Source organism: Eptatretus burgeri, chromosome 5 (assembly GCF_056783735.1).
Source record: "Eptatretus burgeri isolate ZD-2024b chromosome 5, Ebu_testis_v1, whole genome shotgun sequence".
NCBI classification, from domain to species: Eukaryota; Metazoa; Chordata; class Myxini; order Myxiniformes; family Myxinidae; genus Eptatretus; species Eptatretus burgeri.
In genome coordinates this window covers 94,640,831-94,659,489 of record NC_140965.1, presented here as the reverse complement: position 1 = coordinate 94,659,489, position 18,659 = coordinate 94,640,831, and the positions used below count along the sequence as shown (strand labels likewise).

General features: G+C 41.3%; 1 protein-coding gene across 15 annotated transcripts in view; it reads right to left on the bottom strand.

Moving 5' to 3' along the window:
- The window catches only part of ZMIZ1 (zinc finger MIZ-type containing 1), a 229,775-nt gene that overhangs the window by 67,669 nt on the left and 143,447 nt on the right, over window positions 1-18,659 (bottom strand). The window lies entirely within an intron of this gene.

Below are 18,659 nucleotides of genomic sequence, written 5' to 3'. Positions count from 1 at the left end.
GAGCAAAGACGTACGACTTGAGAACGCTCTACATGATCTGGTTGAGTCGGTAATCGAAGGGAATTTAACTTGCATTTGGTTAGAGCTCGGTCTCTAATTACATTCAATCCCAGGACAGTAGTCGACAAAGAACAGACATTTCAATCATTAAAAAGTGCTCAGCTGAGCAAACCAATACATTTTCCGAATATCCTGATGAAAGACTACACTTTTATGTGGATATTTAGAATTAGAAAAGTAAAACAGTCTGTGCTGCTCTGCCTGCCTTGTACAAGTCCCAGTCCAACACATACGGTTACAACATAGCATAAGTGGGAATGGACAGTTTTGCCTTCAGCACCCAGGTTATTGTAAAGAGGCAGATAATTACATATTATCAACAAACTATATGACCAAACGTATTTGGACAGGAAGGAAATGTGCAGGGTTGTAGATTCATAGCAATTTATTGCATGTATCATTATATGTTGGTCCACCATTGGCAATAAGGACACCTCAAACCCTGTTATTAGCAATTGCAACCAACATTTGTGAATAATGAGAGATCTTTTTTTACTTTCCATCTTCTTATAAAATTGCAATGCAAGTTTTTCCTGCATGGCTTGTGCTGGTTTTGCACGTACCAGAAGTCGAGGCCCACACTCAAGACTCGAGACAGAGCTTCAGGGTATTCACAACAAATCGAGAAAGGTTTTGATGCGACAACCAATCCTGAACAGAGCGTCAGTAATTTGTTCAGGGTTCCGGCGATAACTCGCCTCGTCTTCGTGAAAAGACGTGAGATCTCTAACGTCCATCAAAGACCAGTGATAGCATATGGATTATCCGGCTTAACGTCCATCTGAGGGACGGCACACACATTGATGCCTCACCCTGCATGTGAAACACCAGGGAGACAGTTTATAGCCGGCCCGACCTTCGAACCCGGGCTCGATAGCTCAGGGGTGAGTGTACACAACTCTAATCTATCCTGACAAGCCACACCACAAATGAAACATTAAGAACTCGAACGGCACTCGGTAGAGCACATACCGCAGTCAGGTTGAACAGTTTACATTTTGTATCCCACTGAAAGGTCATATCTGAATCCAGAACTAAGTCAAAATCAAATCGGCTTGTTCTCAATCACCTAACCAAGTCGTCCACAACGTTTTGAGAAATCATGCTACACATAACTTTTAGAGATTCTTCACCATTGAGAGATGGAGCCAAAAATTATCGGACCTGAATCTTCACCAAAAATTGAATCAATTGGTCCATGTCACACACTCAACATGTCCACCAGATTTCTTCCAAATCCATCCCCAACTTTTTGAGATATCATGCTATATCGTTTTTAGCCCCATCTCTCAATGGCGAAGAATCAGTTAAGAATTAAATAATTCTCGTATCCGGATCCAGACTCAGATGTTCACCAAAATTAAATAGATTCGTCCTTGTCACACACCAAACCCATCCACCAAGTTATGTCGGAATCCATCTATAACCTTGTGAGATATTGTGCTATACAGTGCCTATTGAAAGTATACACCCACTTTCAAAATTTTCACCTTTGTTGCCTTAGTGCCTGGAATTAAATTGCATTAAATCTGACTTTTTCAACCTTTATTTTCACATCATAAACCACAACTTCCAAGTGAAATACAAATTCTACAAATTTCAGAAAATTAATTAAATAGACAAAACTAGAACATCCTGGTTTGGTTAAGTGTCCTCCCCTCTGAGTTAATACTTGGTGGAAACACCTTTGACAGCAATTACAACTGTGAGTCTGTTGGACGAGGTGTCTACCAACTTTTCACATGTAGATTGGGCAATATTTGCCAATTATTCTGAACAAAACTGTTCAAGCTTAGTCAAGTTGCATGGAGAGCGTAGATGGACAGCAATGTTCAAGTCATGCCACAGATTTTCGATAGGATTTAGGTCGGGGCTCTGACTGGGCCATTCAAGAACATTTATCTTCTTGTTCCTTAGGCACTCCAGTGTTGGCTGTGTGCATTGGGTTGTTGTCATGCTGAAAGGTAAACGTCCATCGCAATTTCAGCTTTCCTGGAGGAAGCAGCAGGTTTTTTCTCTCGGATTTGTCTGTATTTCGCTCCATCCATTTTCCCTTCTATCCTGACACGTGTCCCAGTCTCTGCTGATGAGAAGCATTCCCATAACATGATGCTGCCACCACCATGCTTCACAGTAGAGATGGTGTTTTTGGGTGATGTGCTCTGTTGGGTTTGCGCCAAACTTAACGTTTTGCCTTTAGGCCAAAAAGTTCCATCTTGGTTTTGTCAGACCAAAAAACTTTTTGTCATATGACTTCAGAATCTCCGGAGTGTATTTTTGCATACCTCAAACGGGACTCAATGTGAGCTTTTTTGAGTAATGGCTTTCTTCTTGCCACCCTACCATACAGGCCAGACTTGTGGAGTGCTTGGGATATTGTTGTCGCATGCACACTTAGTGACCAATCTTTGCCATTGCCATAAAGGCCGAGAGCTCTTTCAAAGTTGCCATCAAAGATCAGGTGGCTAATGTGATCAGTCTCCTCTTTGATTGGTTATCCAGTTTGGAGAGACAGCCTGATCTAGGCAGTGTCTTTGTGGTACCATACTCCTTCCATTTCTTAATTATTGTGTTGACTGTGCTCCAAGGGATATTCAAGGCCTATGAAATATTTTCATACCAATCCCCTGATCTGTGCCTTTCCACAACTTTATCCCAGAGATCTTTTGAATGCTCCTTGATTCTCATGGTTGAGTCTTTGCTGTGAAATGCACTACCCAGCAGAGGAAACCTACAGGGACAGCTGATTTTATTCTGAAATAATCAGAATCAATACAATTTAACACAAATGGAGGTCAATTAACTTGGTGTGTGATTTTGAAGGTGATTGTTGCACCTGATCTCATTTATTATTGCTATTATAAAGGGGGGGGGGGGGTGGTGGTGGTAACTTATCCAACCAAGATATTCTAGTTTTGTATTTTTAATTAATTTTGTGAAATTTGTAGAATTTGTTTTTCACCTGGAAGTTGTGGGTTACGATGTGTAAATAAAGGTGGAAAAAGTCTGATTTAATGCAATTTCATTCCAGGCTACAAGACAACAAAAGGTGAAATTTATTTTATGAAAGGGTGCAAAAAGTGCACTTTATATATCGGCACTGGATATCATTTTTAGCTCTATTTCTCAATGGTGAAGAATGACTAAAAATTCTCAGATCCAGATTCGGATTGGGATCTTCACAAAATTAAGCATTGATGTTCTTGGTCGGTCCCCCGACATACAGAATTTTTTGTTCGAATGATTGCTTGAAAAATGTGGCCAAAAATTGTGACAAACAGACAGACAGACTCTACAGACAAACATACTTGTATTGGTGAAATTTTTTTTCATCAAGTAACAAACTTTGGTGAAAACAAACTCCACCGACCTTCAATGGTGGAGTTAATTATGTTATTGAAGCAATATTCAATTCACAACAACCATACATATTTAATCACAGTCAGACTTGCCAATCACAGTCAGACTAACCCTAACCCAAACTTCAACAACAGTGCTTGCAGATTATCGATAAAAGAAGGTGACAAAATGTGCTGTTTATGCTTGATGCTTTCATCAACGCCGTTTGCTAAATCTTTTATGAATCGGCAAAGTAAGGAAACAAACAGAGCCTTGATTCTCAAAACGGGCTGATTTTAAGGGCATTGCAAAACCAAATTTTATCACATGTGGTAAGAACAGAGAAGCAATATGTTGGTGTAAGTTAGATTTAAATGAAGCTCAAAATAGGGTAAAGAAAAGGAAGTTAAATTGTGATGTCTACTTGTTATTGATGACGAATTTAGATTCACCGTAATAGGAGTTTCTGCTCCACTGTGATTAGTTCAGTTTAAGAATAACAGATGTCAACAATCAGTGCCCAACTATCTTGCAGGGAGCTGACTTGAGTAGCACGAAAAGGCAAGGCCCTCCCAAACACTTCATTGGATTATCATCCCATCCTGGAGCTCAACAAAATACTCAATCATTCTTTGCCCACCTAATCCACCATGTTTTTTCCCCTCCATTTTCACTCCTCATAAAAATATGAACCAACAAATCACCAATGGAACACCAATACAACTTGCAATCTCAAATCCCAGTCCGCACAATTGTTATCTTTCAAAACTTTATTAAACCTACCCATTGACACATTCTTTTTTTCTCCTCTCTCCATTCATCCTTTCCCTTCCTTCAATCAATCCTCCCGCATCCACCGTACTCAAGCCACTCGCTTCTACCCTCTATGGAACTGTCTTCCAGAGGCCAGTCTTTCAAACTCATCCCTCCAGGGCTCCAAACAGGTGGTGCAACACCACCTCGTGTCATCCACCATCCTGACTCATGATCTTTATCACCCCCATTAACCCTTCATAACCCAACCCTTTTACTTGCTGGTTTCAGTGACACACACACACACACACACACACACACACACACACACACACACACACACACACACACACACACACACACACACACACACACACACACACACACACACACACACACAAACACACACCATCCTCTCCTGTTCGTTATTCCCTTGCTGGTTTTACCCAATTGATGCTCTGCTCCCACTCTGTCAAATTTAGCTCTTGTAGAGGGGGCGAAAAAAAACAACTCTTCTTTTCCTCGTGTCTTCTTGACAAGAAATTAATTTCTCTATTTCCTTCGATCACAAGAAAACCCAAAGTAAATCTGTGAGGACATGGCAGCAACATTGAAGGATGATTCCATTTAATATGGCACAAAAAAGCAGGGCAGCTGAATTTATAAGAGAAAGAAACAGCACTGAGGAAGAGGCAAGGTCAGTATGCCCCAAGGAGACCACCACACCAGAAAAATTTGATGCAGTCCACAAGATTTTGACAACTGGCAGATGATCAATAGGCAGGCACTTACTTTAGACATTGAGCATCAGAACTGGGTCAGTGAACTCCATCTTCACCGAAACATTGGTCATGAAAAAGGTTTCAGCAAATCGAATGCCCAGACTGTTGATTGCTGATCATAACAGAGTTCGACTTGACATTTCCAACAAACCTCTTGAGCAGTTTCAAGCAAGCCGAGACAATTTCACGAGAACTATTGTGACTCACAATGAGATGTATTCACCACTCCGAGTCTGAGAACAAACAGCAGGGAATGGAGTGGAAAAACACACTTTCCCTCCATCCACAGAAGCTCAATAAGAAGGTATCGGTTGGAAAATGCCGTGTCCGCTTGTCTGGGACGGTGAAGGCGTGATCATGACGGACTACCTCTGAAAAGACGAGACCCTCGATGAGGACCTGGGCAGTACTAAACCGGTGAACTACAGTGGTTGTGCAAAGCCATCAAGACGAAGTGTGGTGGAAAGTTGAGAAAAGGAGTACTGCTTCTCCAGGACCAAGAATCACCCATCAAAACCCCAGGTTTAGTAACCACGGTGACTAACCGTGACTTCAAACTGCTTCATTTTGCAGTCTCTTCAACAGATTAGGCTCCTTCAAGCCTGTTCTCCAAGTTGAAGAAAGAGCTTCAGAGGAAAAGTTCATGATGATGATGATGATAATGAGGTGAACACAGCAGCGGTTGAGGAGTTTCCAGAGAAGCAGGAGGATTTCTCCAAGACAGACATAGCCGAGTGGCAGCAGCGCAGTACCGTGGGCTTTGAGCTCAAGGGAAGATTATGTGGAAAAATAAATAAACACCTGCAAGCAACTGATACTGCTTTATGTGAGGCTCGAAACTTCCTCAACACCACTTGTATCACCCAGCTGCACTTGTCCACTTTAATAAAGTTTGCTTCCTTTCATACATATTTATAGCACTCATTTCCTGAAGTTAAATGACACATCGTAACCGATCCATCTCTAACATTCACTCGCCATTATTGCTCACACAAGCATTCACAAATGAAAATGCTTATTAAAACATCATTAATGTCAATCACAACTTCTGCCGTGTGACTTTGCAACATAATTACTTCAGAGAAAATTCGGTTTGCTTTCTGTACTTTTTATTATTTTAAACCTTTCATTGGTAAAGTGTGGGGAGGGGGAGGGAAGTGGGGAAAAAAGGTGGGACGGGTGGGGGTGGAGGGAATTTGGTTTTGTTTTTATTTTGTACACAATGTCGAGGCTCATGGAGAAGCGAGAACAGAGAACGGATCATGATGTAGCAGAACAAAAGGAACAGTAGAAATGGGAAAACACAACAATGGGGATGTGGGACAAAAATAGAGGGAAACTTGGAGAAATAAGGGATGTGGGAAAGAATGAGGGCTGGCGGAGGACAAGATGGATACAGGCACAAATTGCCAGGAAGGAAAAACTGGAAACTTGGAAAGAGGTGGGCTTGAGGAGGGTTAACGGGGTACAAAATATCATGGTTTTGGATGGGGGGATGATCTGAGATGTTGGTAAACAGCCATCTTGAAGATCTGGAGGGAAGAATGGGATTGAAGAGAATGTGGAAGTTGGTTCCACAAGTGAGAAAAAGAGGAACGAATAGGTGGAGATGACTAGTGTAAACTTTAAAAGTAAACAAAATAAAACCGTATTAAATCCATACTATTTTTTGTTGTACTCGTTATGTACTTGGAAGTGAAGAAGATGGTTGGGGATAAATTGAGGAAATTGAGAAAAGGAAGTGAAATTTAAAACAGGCAAGAAGAGGGAGGGGGGGCGGTAATGGAGGTGATGAAAAGAGAAGAAAGGTTGGGACGAGATTGTATTTAGGGAAATAATAAATTTACATACAAGGTAAGAAATTTGCTTTGAACATTTTCTTTACATCCGTATGACATGGCTACCTCTAATTATGTCATTGTATTTTAGCTATTATTTTGACTGTGAATACATGAAAGTTGATTCATAAATTCATGACAAAACAGAGGCTAAAACAAATAATTAATTGAAATTTCATTCATTGACCATGTCAGGCTGCAGATTTACTGATCAACAGCATTGTCAATGACCACTCTATTATACGACAAAGTTCTTTCAAAGGGTCATTCTGTTAAAATTTGGAACAATAAGTCTGATCAAGGTGTGGATTCTCAGGATTATTTGTATTCACAATTGTCAATCGATGAATTTCATTTCTTAAGTGCATTAATTAAAGAGTAAAATGTCAAGGGGCTTCAAACAGAAAGAATGGGTAATAAAAACAACTAGAACGGCACTTAGTAGAGCGCATACCTCTGCCAGGCTGAACGGTTTACATTTTGTATCCCAGTGATGGGTTGGATCTAGATTCATATCTGGACCAGAATCAAATTAGCTTGTTCTTGTCATCGACAAAACCTGTTCATCAAATTTTGTCAAAATCCGTCCATAAGTTTTTGAGATATCGTGCTGTGTATCATTTTTGGCTCTATCTCTCAATGGTGATGAATCACCTTGAAAATTCTAGTATTCAGATCTGTATGTTCACCAAAATCGAATCAATTCGTCCTTGTCACACATCCATCCTGTCCACCAAATTTCAGCCGAATCCGTCAATAACTTTTTGAGATATCCTGCTCACAGACAGACAGACAGACAGGGGTGAATACATAACCTCTGTCCACCTTAAGGCCCGGTCACACGTATGCCGATTTTTGAATTTTTTTTCTAAAACGCTGGCACACGTTGAATACGTTATGGGTAAGTTTTGATAACATTGAGAGCACGCTGAAAAACACTGCCATACGTCGTTGTACGCTGGCTTTAAACGTTGTACTTTTCGGTTGTCCTCAAATTTTTTCATGCTTGAAATTTCACGACGTATGCCGGCGTATGACTCACACGTTCCGCTACGCTGGCCACAAGTTGTATGCACAGTCTGCGATCGTTGACAGACGTCAACACATGCTACTTGTAAGTTAATCATAAGTTGAGACACGCCGAGGTAATGTTTAGCGTACCCGAAACTTATTTCTAACCTATGATTAACGTGTTGTTGGCACGTTACACGATCGTTGCCACACATCGACAGACGTTACTTTTAAGTTACTCATAGGCTGAAAGACGTCGGTATAATGGATCGTCCTTGCGTCAGCGTCCACGACCACGGCCAGGACACTTATTTGCAGCATTCTTCAAACTTTTCTTCGGCATGACGAGGATGTTCACACTTCGATGTCTAGCTTGGCTATGATTCCAATTGTCCATCGGCAGCGTCTATTTAAAATAGTCGAGTTTGAGCGTTTTAACACGTTCAGAAGAAACGCTTCAAATTTCAAAACCTCAGCGTCAAAAAACAAAGGCGAGTGACAGCAATTTAAATCGTTCATTGTAAACAATGAAAATAGCTGAGTGGTACCGTTTAAAAGTCGTTGAGTGTAAAAAAAATCCAATTGTTGAGCGCAAGCGTCTACTTTCAATAGTGGAGATGTAGCCATTTAAATCGTTGAGTGGCAGCCTATGAACCTACCCGTGGACACGCGGATGCAAGGAGGATCCATCATAACCCACACCCTCCCCCTCACACTCACCTACTATTGCCAACATGAACAAAATACTACTAATACTAATACTAATACTGATACTGCTGACATGGACATCGACTCAAAAAGGACTCGAAAACACTGTTGGGTTCCCCTTTTATGAGCAGCATTTTTATATACCAATTCCCAAAACCGCTGGGAACACGTCTTTATATGGCAGTTGTAACCTAGAAACACGTTCATTTATTTTTTTTTTGTCGACCGGAAGACGTCATTGGAATACGTCTACATACGTCGATGTGTGTTGGGACTACGTAAAGAATTGGTTCAAAGCACGTCAAACATAAGTTAGAAATAAGTTTCGCGTAAAAAAGACATTACCGCGACGTGTTTCGACTTATGAGTAGCTTATAAGTAGCGTTTGTGGACGTGTGTAAGCGTCCACATATCGTGTGTAAAACTTATCCCCATCGTATGCGGAACGTGTGTCATACGCCGAGTACGTCGTAAAATTTTGAACATGTTTAAAATTTCTTGACGTATTCTACTTACTACGACATATGATAGCGTACTTTAGCGTTCTACTCACGTATACCAAACTTACTCATACCGTATTTGACGTGCCCCAACGTTTTAGACACATTTTTCTTAGGTCGGCATACGCTGGCAAGATCGCCAAGGTGTGACCGCGATGTTGTCACTTCCATTTCTACGGCAGTTATGATTCGAATCGTTGTGCGTCAGCCTTTTAATAGGCTACGTCACGACATCGTCGGCGATGCGTGCAACGCGCTATGCCGAAGTTAGACTATCGTTGGGCATCGGTTGTGTAGGCCGACAACAGGTCAGCATTCATTGGTATAAGTTATCTATAACACAACGAAACGTTCTGTGTCCATTACCAATATGTTATGCATACGACCAACTTGTTATGAATACGTCCGAATCTTAAAAAAAAAACATCAAAAGTTCAACGTCAGCCAGCGTTTTACATACATTTTAATACGTTGCCATCGCTGGCTAAAACGTCAAGGTGTGACCGGGCCTTTAGGTGGTGAAAGCAACAATAAGAAAAATAGTTAATAATAAAAACGAATTGGTGAGGCTGTGGGAATTTTGAAAGGCAAGAGGCAAAGATCTCAGAACACTCCCTTGATGGACACAGGCCTCGAGAGGATACGAGCGCACAGGAAACCTGACAGCCAGTCGAGAAGGGAACACTTGATGCCATGAGCTGATAAGTTTGGAAATCATGGAAGGGTGCCGCACAGAATCAAATGCGTGTTAGATGTCCAGTGAGATAGCAGTGGCCTCTTGTTTGAGATTTCTGGCATTGATGTAATGCTGACGCAAAAGAAGTGCCGTAGTTACGTCAGATGTGCCAGCACCGGTCGTTGGTGGACATTAAAAATCCCTCGGTATCTTTCACGATAAGTCGGGGAATTACCGTCGGCACCATAAATGGATTACAAATTCCTGCCACCTCCAGTCGAGTATTCTAGGCGAGTCCAGGATTGCTTCTGTCCAAGAAACGTTTCTCGACTTGTCATGAAGGCCCTGAAGCTCTGTCGGGAGTCCGGGCCTCCATTTGTTTTTGTAACCGTTATCCGTTTCTGACGCAAAAACAGCAGCATGTTCACTGTGGAGAGTCCTGGACAGAAGCCAAACTGATATAATCAGACAGTTGCTGAGCATATCGATGAAGAATGCTCATCGCCACAAGTCTTCAACCTCGTGCAACTGTTTAAATGGTATTTGCAGAACAATAAATTGCACGAAAATAAGGTTTGATCACCTGTGTTGCTTCTATTCACCTTGCATTGGTTAATTTGACCCTTCTAATATTTTCAAAGAAGCTTCAACATTGTATTCCCATATAAACGGGGATCAATGTCATCGTTAAATTAGTAATGTTAGTGATCCAAAAAAGTAATGGAGGCTTCAGAATAAATGTTCAACACGTGCAATTAAAACGCGTGTTCTCTCCAAAGCTTGTTCTCATAAAAAAAAAAGAATCATAACTCAAATAAGTAGTTCTTTGCTCAAATAGAGAAAAAGTGAGTGTGAAATGATTCAATTTCACTTGTTAAACCTCACTGTATGATGTTATCTTCATTACCTCCACCACCGAAGGTGGAGGAGGTCATGTTTTCACCCCTCTCTGTCTGTCAGAGAGGGGTGGAGGGGGGGGCGAACAGTAGAAATGGGGAAACACAACAACACCTGTCACCCCCCCCCCCCGTAGAACAATGACTAGTGTTGATCTGTGTCGGCAAACAGGTAGAACAATGAGATGTGCAAGCTTTTTGCCGAGCATGCTTTTCCCACCTCCAGTTTGGCTGGTGCATTGGAGTGTGCCTGCCACACTGACAGACAGACGGCTTTAGTCTTCTGAGAAAGAAAAAAAAGAAACTGAAGAAAGGATCCCGCTCACATTGATCTACCATCCAATCAACCTTCGAGTCAACAACATCATTCAGAGGAACTTCAAGACTAATGAACAATCTTAAAACAGCCTTGATTTTCCAACAACTACCTCTGATTTCTTTCAAGGGGGGAATAAATTGGTGGAATTTGTTAAAGGTCATAAGCATTTCATCCCCTCCCACCTCTCTCAACCAGGAACCCTCCCCCCCCCCCAACCAAGAACATTTACCATTTACAGAGTCACTGCAACATCGAGCTGCCATCTTATCAAGACAACCACTTCCATCTCAGGAGCAAAAAGCAGTAACTGTATTGAAGTCACAGACCACTTTGACTGTGCCTCCGTGAATGTCTTCGAACGAATCACATGCACTCTCTGCAAGAAGATCCACATCGATGGAACCTGGCAAAGACTGGGCAATCACTTCTGTAAATACCTGCTCGATGGAAGAAGCAACAGCAAACACCTCTCCAAGTCATTTGATCAACACTACAACCTTCCGGGAACCTTGTGGCAGTCTCCGGTATTTTTCTCCACGTCAGCACAACAGACAGTCACAAGCACAGAAGGCAAGGCCTCATCTCCAGGATTGGAAATGTTAGCCCCCATGGGATCAATGAACACTTTTCATGATGCTAAATAGTACCTCTTCACTGCAACTAAAAACTGGAAGTAGCAATTTTAACTGTAATATCATATTTCCCAGCTGCAAGAAAAACCTTGCAAAACTGTGTAATGGATGTCTACATAGGGTAGTGGTGTGGAAGGCATCCCTGATCGGTCAGAACACAGAACACTTACAGGAAATGCTTATGTGACAAGGGTTCACAATCACCATTCCAGTGAAAGAGGTAATATTTGGTATGTATGCGCACGCACAAACACACGCACATGAACAAATCCCTTTGACTTACAACCTCTAAACCCTGGCTTTCCCTCTCACAAGGGGTCAAACGAGAGTCCCATCCCACGACGTGTTCCCTGAACCCTGATCTCTGACGCGTGCACTTCTGACTAACTCCAACTCGATATAAACCATAAACATTCACCCCTGTCCCATCCCTTCCTTCCTTTTGCTCCGCCGAAGGGTCAGCATCTCCTCGTTTCCTTCGGCTGCTAGCACACTTTCATCAACGTTCTGTCGATTCCATCCATCAAAAGACATCAGGTTAATTTCATAAGAATTGCAAGGATATAAGTAATCAATGGAAAAAAAATAATCAATGCACTCTGTGGGATTTCAACCGAGGAACCCAGCAACGGTGAACTAGGGAATGGTGAACGATGGAAATGCAAAGCAGGACAACTGTGTTGGAAATATTTTTCAACGACAAGGGTCTGCTGCACAACCAATTAATCCTGACTAATCAGCACAGCGATAATTAATCAGCAATACAAAGATGCTGTGAACGAGGTTGAAATGAATGAGGTTGAAGGTGAGATGCACTCACGAAGAACTGTTTGCAGCGAAGCCCGTTTTGTTACCCGTCATTTCGTTTCATTCATGCTCTTGTAGTTTCGGCCAGGTTCAAGTCTGTTTTAATTGCCTGTCCTGCTCATGCCAATGATTAACACAATTCAGTGTTGTTTGGTACCAAATGTTCTTAACAAAATGAGGTACGGTACGTTTTGTAATTTGAGAAATTCTGACCTTTAAACTGAATGAATAAGCCTGGTGTTGGTTTAGCGGTTGAGTTGTCTGGATTGGGACCTTAGGGTCCTGAGTGTGAACTCCTGTCACCGTTGAAGTAACACCAGGTGGAGTTGACTCAGTCCGTCATCCTCCCGAGGTCGATAAAATGAGTACCAGTGTAATGGGGTAATAATTCAGGGTAATCTGCGTTGGAGTGGAAACCCATCCAGAACTGTACTCCTTGCCAATGAAACTGTCTCGGCAGCCCTATGTGCCTTTATGGCATGAAAGGAATGGTATTGTAATTATTAAACTGAATGGATAAATGGAAGGAAAATATGTACACATTGATTTATGTCAAATATTGCAACATTGCTCTATGACCACAACTCTGAACTACAAAACAGTTTACCTATTTCTTAGCTGCGGCAATGAAAACTTCAAAAGCTATTTGCATGTAAAGACTTACAGAAAATCAAATAGCCATGGATTTAAACAAGCACTTTATAGCATAGACTATTATTATTGCGATTTTATACAAAACAACACACAACAAGAAAAAGAGCAATCAGAGATTGCAGACCCTCACCAGGACTTCTTTTGAGTGGTGTATTTTTTATTTATTTATACGTTTTCGGGTAAATCCAACAACCATGTTCAACCATTTAAATCCATGGCTATCATATGTGTGAATGTTTTGTTCCTCATGGACAGGCGGTCATACGCGTAAAGTTTCACCTCAATTTGTTCAGCCATTTCAGAGAAGAAGATAGATGAAGGTTTTTTTTCTTTAAACAATACGGCTTCCGAATCACGTGACCGATGACGTAATGAATTTTTTTTTTTTCTGTGGACCATTTTATCACTAGATGACCCTCAAAAAATTGCAAACTGATCGGTTGTGGAGTTCTACATATGCAATTATGACGTCATAATGAGGGCACCTATGACGTCATTAAAAAATCAAACTCATTCACCATGAGGAGTACTTGCTATGTGCCAAGTTTCAATTTTTTCCTTGGTGTAGTTTCAGAGATTGAGGTCCAAAGTTTTTCCGTTTTTCCAATATGGCTGCCACACCACGGGACCTATGACGTCATAATAATTATTAAAACATTCTACATGAGTAGTCGCACCAATGGTGAAAATTTCGTTGCAGATGGTGACAATGGTGACCAAGTGGTTGCAGAGAAAAACAAAAAAGTTCTGTGCGAACAAACAAACAAACAAACGGACCCAAATGCAATACCCTCACCTTTGGAGAGGTAAGGGAAAATATATGCATAATAGTTTAATACAAAGTGATGCAACAATATTCACTGCACACTACTGAATATTGTCTTCACTAAATGTGCAAACTCCAAGTGACATAAAAAAGGAAATTTGGAGGGAAGGTTGGAGGAGGAGGGGAAGGGAATGAACACAATTTTGTATTTTAATGAATTGCACACACGGAGTGATTAGTAAACCTGACAAAAAGAAGTCAATGGCCGCTATTGACATTAATTTTTCTAGTTCTCTTACAGCAATTTAAAACTGCTAAATCTCTCTCGTGTGATATTTAACCCAAGGGCAGATTCAGTGCCGCAGCAGCGATCTCGTGCAAACGATTACACTGGGTGGTTTTCCATTGCCTCCCCAGCCACATAGCCAGAGCAGGTATTTGGCCAGGGTATCGGCATTAACTCGCCTCCTCTTTGTGAAAGATACCATGGCATCTTTAACACCCTACGACTCAAACTAGCACACGAGACACCCAGGTTAAAGGCCCAGTCACACCTTGACGTTTTAGCCAGCGATGGCAACGTATCAAAATGTATGTAAAACGCTGGCTTACGTTGAACTTTTGATGTTTTTTGTAAAGATTCGGACGTATTCATAACGGGTTGGTCGTATGCATAACATATTAGTAACGGACACAGAACGTTTCGTTGTCTTATAGATAACTTATACCAACGAATGCTTAGCCTGTTGTCGGCGTTCACAACCTATGCCCAAAGACAGTCTAACTTATGCATCGCGCGCTGCACGTATCGCCGACGATCACGTGACGTAGCCTATTAAAAGGCTGCCGCACAACGATTCAAATCATAACCGCCGGAGAAATGGAAGTGTCAACATCGCAGTCACACCTTGGCGATGTTGCCAGCGTATGCCGACCTCTGAAAAATTCGTCTAAAACGCTGGCGCACGTCGAATACGGTATGGGTAAGTTTGGTATACGTGAATAGAACGCTAAAGTACGCTATCATACGTCATAGTAAGTGGAGTACGTCTTGTACTTTTAAACGTGTTAAAAATTTTACGACGTACTTGCCGTATGCCTCACACGCTCCGCATGCGATGGGAATAAATTGTACGCACGATATGCGAACGTTGGCACACGTCGCCAAAAGTTACTTGTAAGATACTCACAAGTCGAAACACGTCGAGCTATTGTCTAGCGTACCCGAAAGTTATTTCTAACTTATGAGTAACGTGGTTTGAACCAATTCCTTACATATTTCCAACGCACATTGACATATGTAGACGTATTTGACTGACATCTTCCGGATGACCAAAGAACGAAATGAACTTGTTTCTAACTTACAACTACCATATAATGGAGTATTGGCAGCGTTTAGGGGAATTGGTATATAAAAATGGGGTTCACACAGAAGGAACCCGTCAGTGTTCCAGACTCCATGTTTTTTTGTTTTGTTTTGCTTCGGCATGACGGTGATGTTGACACTTCGATTTCTCGTGCGGTTATGATTTAAATCGTTGAGCGGCAGCCTATTAATTATATTATATTATAACCGCACTAGAAATCGAAGTGTCAACATCACCGTCATACCGAAGAAAAAAAAACAAAAAAAAAAACAGGGAGTCTGGAACACTGACGCTGAACATTACCTCGACGTGTTTCGACTTATGAGTAACTTACAAGTAACGTATGTCAACGTGTGCCAACGATCGCCTAACGTACCTAAAACTTATGGCCAGCATAGCGGAACTTGTGAGTCATACGCTGGCATAAGTCGTAAAATTTCAAGCATGCTAAAATTTGCGGACAACCGCAAAGTACAACGATGAAAGCCAGCGTACTACGACGTATGGCAGTGTTTTTTAGCGTGCTCTCAATGTTTCCAAAACTTACCCATAACGTATTCGACGTATGCCAGCGTTTTAGACAATTTTTTCAAAAATCGGCATAAGCTGGCTAAAACGTCAAGGTGTGACTGGGCCTTAACATCCATCGGGACGGCACACTTTGTGATGCAACGCCAGGCCTGCAAAACGCCAACCGGTAGGATATAGTTGAGTGAGGAATCAAATCCAGACTACAGAACTCTAAGGTAGTATGTGCTACTTCTGCATGATCCTGTGTGGACAAAGTATAAAACCATCAGCCTTGTTTTACCATTCTCTCCCATGTATGATATACATTATAAGATGGCACACATGAAGGGAAAAGTGGGGTTAAGCAATTGATTCACTTTGTCTACAAACGTCAGTTTATGATCGAGGAACAATTTAATGTTGTATTTTGAAAACGAATTGGAACGTGAATATAAGAAATCGAACCTGTAAGCTTTACAGTGCTTTGGCTTTATCACAATCATACATGCACAGACGGGTGGGATAATATTTTACTCTGTCTGCCTGTTTGTCGGTGAAACAAAATTGTAAATCATTCCAGACAGGAATCTTACTGTTTTTTTTTTTAAGGACGTCATAAAGGACACAAACAACAGGCACAAAGACCGAATGCAACGTGTTGAATAAGGTGGTGTAAAAGATGCTGCATCAATGGCAGTGGACTCCAAAAAAAAGTTTGTTTTTTTTCTACACCTTTAAAAACCTTTATTTTATTTCAATTGTGAACGATCATATACTTGAACACGGTAAAACACACATTGCCTTAATGGCACTTTCCAAAACCTGGACAAATTTTCTGGCATTTTACATCATCACGACTAATCAAATTCACCGCTCACCGAACCCGCCCACCTCCTCTTTTCTCAAGACTGTACAAGGTAAGGTGCTTTACGAACTCTCTCGTTAGCAGAGCATCTTTTGTCAAAATATATCCACCATTTGAAGGCTCTTTAGTGTTAATGGAAGGATATGATATAAACAATGCAATGCAAACTATAAGACTAGGCAATTGAAATAATGTGTTTGCAATTGATAATCATCAAATCACTCGATGTAGTAACGTGCAAAGTAGCATCAGGTAAACCTTCAGCCAGCTTTTATAGAGAGCTCTGAACACCCTCGTCCAACCGGTTGTTGCAATAATTAAATTAATTAATTGTTGTGTGGCACAAGAGTGATCTGTTGTGGGAAGGGATGGGGAAGGGGAAAGTAAAAATGTCAGATTTTCCCTGACCTCAATCAACTAGACATGAGTTTGCTTTTTTATTATTATTATTTGTGAACGATGCAAATTGGCATGGAAAATTTCATCAAAAACTTGCAAAAGCATAATCACTCGGCTTGAAATTACCCTGCGAGTTGTTGCAATTTTTCTGTGCCCACTGCAGCATTATCTCCAATGAGGCCAGAATTGTGCCAGAGCCTGCGCAGAGGCCTCCAAAGTGGATTCGGGAACAACAAGGCCAATCAACAATCATAAAACACATACGACTCGGTAAACCTGACAATTAAATGTGATGCGTCACGAAGACCTTGTTATGTATGAAAGAACACAAAGGAAAAAAACAAAAAACACTTGCACTTCATTTGTATGTCCTTGCCCACCAAGTTGCCCGTTTTTAAACCTACAATTGACAATGTCATTATTTCCATGATCAACGAAATGGTGGGTTCTCAGAAGATCTGTATAGCAAGGTATTCTGCCAGTGGGACAAAGAATATTGGAATATGCGTGGCAGCACGATGAGAAAATTGCTCAAAATGGCACATGATCGAAGCACGGTTGCTTGCTTTGTAACATTTTTGTTTTACACCACAATGCTTCTCAGACATCGCAGTGTCCGAGTCTTTTGGTTTTGTACAAACATCAAAAAAACAATTGTAAATTATTATGTATTTTTGGTTCTTTGACTCAGTCGGTGATCTTGTTTCCAAACAATAAGAAACCATGCGATTGCGTTGAGCATTCTGCTACAAATGGACAGTGCACTATTCTGAAGTTGTAATTTGAAGAGGGGAAGAATCAGTTGTCCCAAAATCAAGGAGAGTGTAATAACGTACAATTACAGTTTCAAAAACCATGTATTTGGTGGCATGTAGATCAAATAATTAACACGCACGCACGCACGCACGCACGCACGCACACACGCACACACACACCAGAAGGAGTCTGCCATTTCATGAAGGCAATTAGTGGAAGCTTTGACAACGTAAATAGGATTACCAAGAGGTCAAAGAAACGTCAGTTTATGATTGAGGAACTACTTGATTTCAATGAATTTTGTATTTTGAATACGAATCAGAACATGAATCTGAAAACAAATCTGTACTTTAGCAGTACTTTGGCTGTGAATCTGTCCCGATCACATGTGTGTGTAGAGAGGAGTGGGATAATTTTTTTTACTCTGTCTGCCTGTCTGGCAGTCAAACAAAATTGAAAATTATTCCAAACAGGAAACTTAGTTTTTTAGGATGTCATAAAGGACACAAACAACAGGCAAGAATAACTTATGTAGCTAGCCTGGTGTTGGCTTAGTGGTTCGGGTGGTGGCTTGGGATCCTAGGGTCCTGAGTTCAAGCCCCATTGGCCGCTGAATTAATATACACCAGGAGGGTGACTCAGCCTGTCATCCTTCCGAAGTCTGCAAAATGAGTATCAGTGTACTGGTAAGGGGGACACTGCATCAGCGACATAGCCGCATCCCAACCAATGATGCAACCAGCAGCCACAGGCTGCACTCGATAGAGAGACTTATGTAACTTGTTAAATGAGGTGGTGTAATAGCCACTGAATCAATGGCTGTAAACTTCCAGAATTTTTTGTACAACCTTTAATATCATTATTTTATTTAAATTTTCTATTTTATTTCAATATCTATGACAGCAACATCAATGACATCGCGGGCACATCAATTCGGGTTTGTTCCATCATTACTGCATGGGAGATGCCTTGTCATGGCCTCTTCTAGAGGACGTAGCATGCAAGCCACTGCTGCATCAGA